We start from the raw sequence: 6,275 nt of genomic DNA, 5'->3' as shown, positions 1-6,275 counted from the left end.
GGGTCCAAGCCTGCTGCCTTGTAGGCCGCGGAGAATGACAGTCCTTATCCAAATAGATATTGTGGTCCGTGACACTTCTGTTTGATTAAGTGGCGATAAGGGGATGAATAAGCGTTTGAAATCTTCTCCTTGTTTTGGATGCGTAAATAAATAAACTTTGGCTCTTACGGACACAGTGATAGGTCTTGTGTATCTTGTGATCGAGAATAGAGGATAAGCGCCGGGATGTGGAATAATCTGTCTGGTTGACCTGGCAGTTGATTTTTCGCGATGAAATCCCATCTTAATCCGAGTGCTGTGTTATGATTGTCATCAAACTGTATCCTCTAAGTAATCCAGGCGTGAATTTCAGACATTCTTGCTGCTGTGGCTAGCGATAGCAGAAACAGTGTTTTCTGTGAGAGAAATTCAAAGTTTATCGATTCCAAAGGTTCATAGACCTCACTTTCGTGAGGTGTTGTAACACTACATTCAGATCCCAAGCTGGAAGTGGAACTTCGCTTTTGGTCCTCAATCGGAGCTTCGTAGTAAGGCCAGTAACTCTGGAGATCTTGTCAATTTGACACCCGTTCTCATGGTGATTACAGAACTAAAGCGGCAAGATATGTTGATATCGTTGAACCTTTTAAATGTTTGTTTTGGCGTAGGTAACACAAATAGTCTGCCACTTGAGGTTGTGAAGCCTCTCTTGCTGTAAACCCTTTCTTTGTTGCATAATTTTGAAACTGTGCCACTTGTCGTCGTTACAAGTTCACGAGTTGAGTAGCGTAAAGGCAAAGCGTGACTGCTTTTGCAGCCCTGGCAGAATATCCTCTCTTGTTTAAACACATTTGTATACAGTCCATACGTGTAGTTGGAACATTGCTGGGTTTCCGTGCACTTGTTTGGTGTGAGGATGAATTAACAGGTTTTTCTTGGCGCTTGGGTAGCTCCAGTGTTGGTTGACCGATTTCTTGAATTAGTATGGGAAACCACGTTCTGGCCGGCCAGTAGAGGCGCGACCAAAGTGAGTTGTAGGCTCTGTGTTTGTCTGATTTTCTGTAATACTTGAGGTATTATTGCTGGCGGAAGCAGCGTGCGCATTGAGGCCTTCCATGATAGACTTAAATCCGTTGCCCAAGCTTGGGGTCTGGGACTGGTGACACGAATGTCGGTAGCTGATTGTTGAATCGGCGTGGCGAATAGGTCTATTAAGCGGCTCCTAATTGCTTGATTATCTGTGCAAAAATTTCCCTGTTGATCATCCACTCTGTCGGTGATGGTAGATGAGGCCGAGAGGCGTCTGCTAGTATATTTCTGGCTCGGGGAATGTGCACTGCTCTGACATGTAGATTTAGATCTTGTATTAAATCGAACAGTTGAAAGCTTAGGTTCAAAAGGTTCATCGATCTCGTTGAGCCTTGCTTGTTTATGTAGAAGCGCCACTGTCGAATTGTCTGTATGGATCATTAGAGTGGCATTTTGTAGAAATGTGCTCCAATGTAGAATGGCGTTGATTACAGCTTTCATTTCTAGACTGTTTATATGGGTTTGCATTCTTGCTGATTCCATAACCCTGATATCGTGTGGTTGGTGAGATGAGCTCCCCAACCTTGGGTAACAGCGTCTACATACAGATGGGTTTTGTATTCCTGCTCTGCTAAACAAATCCCTTCGCGAACATTCGATTTCTTGGTCCACCATAGTAGATGCGGTCTGAGATGTTTGGTAGACTGAATGGTTGTACATCGTTGAGATGTCGTTGATGAGAGACCTGTAGGGGCGTAACTGTAATCTGCCTGTGACAGTCATGTCTTGGGCTGATGTGAGAGACCTAGTAGGCTCTGCCATTGTCGCAGTGGTAGCGGAGAGTAGAGCTGGTGGAATGGTCTGCTGTATCTTGAATAGCGGTCTTCTGGTACCATAATCACGGTTCGCGATTTGTGATGAATCGAATACCTAGGAACTGCAGGTCTTGCGATGGTACTAGGTCCGACTTGCGTAAGTTTACTAACCAACCTAGTTGTGTTAGTAGCTTTATGATGTAATTTAACTGTAGTTTGAGGCGCGGTGGATCTTGATCTACTTGTATCCGTCGTCGAGGTAAAGCGCTCGTAGCCCTTGATGTAGAAATTTGATAATCGGTTTACGTTATCCTCGTGAATAGCCAGGGGCTGATGATATTCGAATGGGAATTACTTTCCACTGGTAATGTAGCCCTTCTAGAGTAAATCGTAGGTATTTCCTGGAATCGGGATGAATGGGGATGTGCAGGTAGGCATCCTGTAGATCTATGCTGCCCATGTAGTCCATAGGGCCGAATCATCTGGCGTAACTGAGGTAAATGTATCATCTGCGAAACCCGATGGTTTTGCGTAGATAGTTCTTGTTGAAAAGCTCATGTTGTAGATGAGTCTGTATTTCTCCGTGGAGTTTTTCTTGGGAACTAGGAAAACTGGGGAGTAGAAACCTGGTTCGGCGTTTGCTTGATCTATTACTTCTATGGCCTGTTTGGATAGGAGTGATGAAACAGCCTCTCTTATCTTTGGTAGTTGTTAAGCTTGTAAATCGAACTTGGGGGTTTGATTGTCAGCGGAGGCTTAGCCTGTAGAGGGATCTGAAAATCCGTGTTGAAGAATGTTGGAGGCGTAAGGGTCTTGCAATATTCCCCAGTTTTCCCAGTGTAGTTGGAAGCGTCCACCCACTTGAGCTGGCTGTACTGGAGCGGCTGGGGTGGAAGACTCAGTCGTTCGAACCTGTGTTTCAGCGTCTATAATTGCGGGAACCTCTGGGTGTCCTGCCTCTTCCTGATCCTCCTCTATAGTTGCCATATGGAAGCGACGAAAAGAATCTTACCTCTAGAGCTGGCTATCTTCCTGTCTCTTGCTCTTTGTAGGCCCGTGAACTTAGATCTGCCTGAGTATCTTTGTGAAGTCTGGCCGAATGGCTGGCTAGTGTGTCCATCGATCTAATCATAAGGACTTCCCTGGAATCCTTAGAGACTTCCTTGGCGACTTTGTCGATTTCTCCGTCAAAGATGGATGTTGTCGACCACGGGGCTGTATAAAGTGGGGCTGTAAAGTTCTCCCCAATTACAGGAGGCGAGGAGGCCTTGGCGGACGAGCTAAGGTCAATGCTGCTGAAACAGATGTAAGATGATCCGTTAAAACTGCTGATCTTTCTTTTGCATAAGTAAGGCAGAATAAATCATTCTATCATCTTCCGTCGTGGAATCCGGAATCTAGTAATAAGAGTCTCATTGATCGTCCTAGATCTATTTAACCCAAAGAACATCGTCTAGTCATGGTTTCTATATGAGCCAACTTGCGATCATCCATCTTGTAAATCTTGTTCTTTACATGGCTGATGATCTTATAGTTCTCATCGATGTCCTGGGCCTTGTAGAAGGAGTCCATGTTATCGTGGAGAACTTCTTGGCTTGAAAGTTGGGCAGATGTGGTATCTGAACTTTAAGTAGCTTTCTGGAAAGCTGCATCTAGATTCTGTGGCACTGCATGTCCGGGTCGATCGGGGTAGAGTGATTGCATCTGGATCATCTTCCTTCATCAAATCGTCTGCGCTGTATTGCCACTTTTAGATGGTGATGTGAGATCTAGGTTATTGACCATCAATACCGTATCTCTGCATCAGAAAATATGATTCCTCCATCATCCTCAAAACCATCATCATTAACAAATTGTAGATGCTCTTGGGGACTGCGTGTAGCTGTCTGTATATCTGATGAGGTTTGTGGCGATCTAGTTGACTTGTCGCGCTCTATGTGGAGATCTGGCGGGTGATCGACCTGGTGATGAAGCGAAGTGGAGATCGTCTATGGGATGATCTTCTGGAGACTTGTGAGGTGAATGTTGATAGCTTGGCGAAGCTCTTGGCAGTCCCTCGATGTTCTTCTAGATGATGAGGATCTGGAATCATATGTCGCCAGCGAATGCCTTAGCGAAGCTTCATTCGTCGGTCGAGGGGATCGATGATATGACCTTAGCGAAGGCCTCCGTGATGTCTGATGGTCTGAGTCCATATCTAGAGATGAAATCGAAGATGGTGATGATCTCTCCGCCGAAGGCCTTAGCGAAGGCTGTACATCTAGGTCGCCGTCAAGGTGGTCGCGGGACTTCCTTAGCGAAGGTGACATCGTCTTGGCTGCTCGTTGGCGGGGGTGCCTCTGGGGTGCTGTCTACGTTGGAGCCTTAGCGAAAACTTCGGACCCTGCTTGCGCGGTTTGTAGTGGTCCTCCATGATGTTCATAATCTGCGCATCATGTCTTCTGGGATGATCTGTGGCCGAAGTAAAATTAGGCGTCTTTTCTGCGATGGGGTTCACATCAATGGCGTCTGGCGTCGGTGTAGAGGCATCAGGCTGCATGGTGATCTCTGCAGAAGTCACAGTCGCTGACACGGTCGCTTCTTCTGCCGTAAGTGTCGGGGATGATTATCGGCTGATCATCGTAGAGGCCCAATTCTGCTGCTGGAGCGATCTCGGCTGAAAGTTCTTGCTGTCTTCGTAGATTTCCCTTTGGAAGTCTGCGCTGCCCTGGGTGTCCTCAATCTGCGTTGAGGCGGCGATGAGGCCCTCTTAGACTTGGTCTGCAATGGCCGGGATGTCTGGGGAGGCGGTCGTTTCTTCGAGGTAGCGGACTGCGTCCCGTTCCTCTACGAGGGGGGTCTCTAGCAGAACACCAGGCGGGAGAGGGTCGATCGCTAGCAGCTGACTGGATGGAATATCTGGACTCTCTGCCATGTTTTGCCCTTGTTTGCGTGATCTATCTGCAGCCGCGTCTTAAAGGCATAAAGATGATATTTATTAAATGCAGAATGAGATAAATTAATGCAGTAACTGCAAGCGTGAATTAAGCGCTGCAGTAGAACAACTAGGGCATATTACATGTGGATCGGGAGCAGAAAAAGCGTAATCTACAAATCGTACAGATTTTCATCAGCGTAAAGCTAGCTGAACAATCACGAATACCGTGAATAAACAGTAGAAATCGATAATTAATCAATACAAATAGTAAAGGATACTAGCTATACCTCTATAGTAACCTATGAGGTAAAAACTAAAGAAGATTATCAAAGGATATGGTGTGTAAGGAGACACGAGGCTCTCACATCCTGCTCACTGGGCGAAGAAGGAGAGAGTGGAGCACATGGCCAGAGGGTGGCGACACCTTTCCGCCAGGGGAAACAAAGGGAGCAACTTCGTGGTGAGTACCAATTAGTGATTTTATTTTGAAGGGAGCTTCAAATAAGGAGATACAAGTGTTCCACTATGTTAGCAGAAGAAGAAGACAAACAAAGAGCATGAGTCAGGATAAGGAAAAATTCAACTATTGACTGCTCAATATGATTACTTTGCCCTCTGCAATTAGGTAGGATAGCATTATGGTTCAAGTGTTCACTTATCATGCCAAGGACCCAGGTTCGATTCCCCACATGGATACAATATGTGCAGCCCATTATAGGTGTCCCGGCCATGATATTGCTGGCATATTGCTACAAGTGGCATAACACCATACTCATTCACTCTTTGCAATGATTCAGCCATGGTACAGACAGTCACACTGATTACAGTATCAAACACTAAATTCTAAGGACTTTCAGTAACTTGATTATAAATGTTGATGACTGACCACTTGTACTTTGATACACACCAACACTACTGAGGTAATATTTCCGGTTGGGCTGACACGGAAGATGGCCTCTATGCACCTGACTGGTGTGACTTCAAATCATCCATGATTTGTAATGCGTCATGTATTTCCTTCCCCATGTGGATCCCCGTGATGTATATGCATGCAGGATTAAGTAACAGCGGGGTCAGGATGTCACCCCATCCCACATCCTACTATGACATTTATTGCCACGACATTCCCACACTCCTCCAGCCCATGACACCTACCCTGTGTTAACTCCTATGCACATCTACCTCAATACTCACGCCAGGCTCTAAAAGGTCTCATACGGTTCACCTATATAGACACTGTGATTGTTGAAATGTATCACAAAAATAATTGAAGCTTTAGTTAGAAAGGAACATTTCTGAAATAAAGTGAATTTATGAAAATACAGTGTATGCCTTTTGGAACGTGTTTCTCCAGTGTCAATACAGGTAATTACACACCCTCTGTAAGTGATACAGCTATCCATATAGCGAGGCCCTCACAGACTGTTGTCCCACATTGACAGGACAACAGCCCCAACCATCCATTCACTTGCTATGGATGCAGTAAACAAAGTCCATAATATTACCATAAGTGAGTGAGCTGGATTTCACACTGC

The sequence above is a fragment of the Haliotis rubra genome, unplaced genomic scaffold (assembly GCF_003918875.1).
Source record: "Haliotis rubra isolate DU_JTF1 unplaced genomic scaffold, ASM391887v1 Scf480, whole genome shotgun sequence".
NCBI lineage: Eukaryota > Metazoa > Mollusca > Gastropoda > Lepetellida > Haliotidae > Haliotis > Haliotis rubra.
This window is presented reverse-complemented; position numbering follows the sequence as displayed.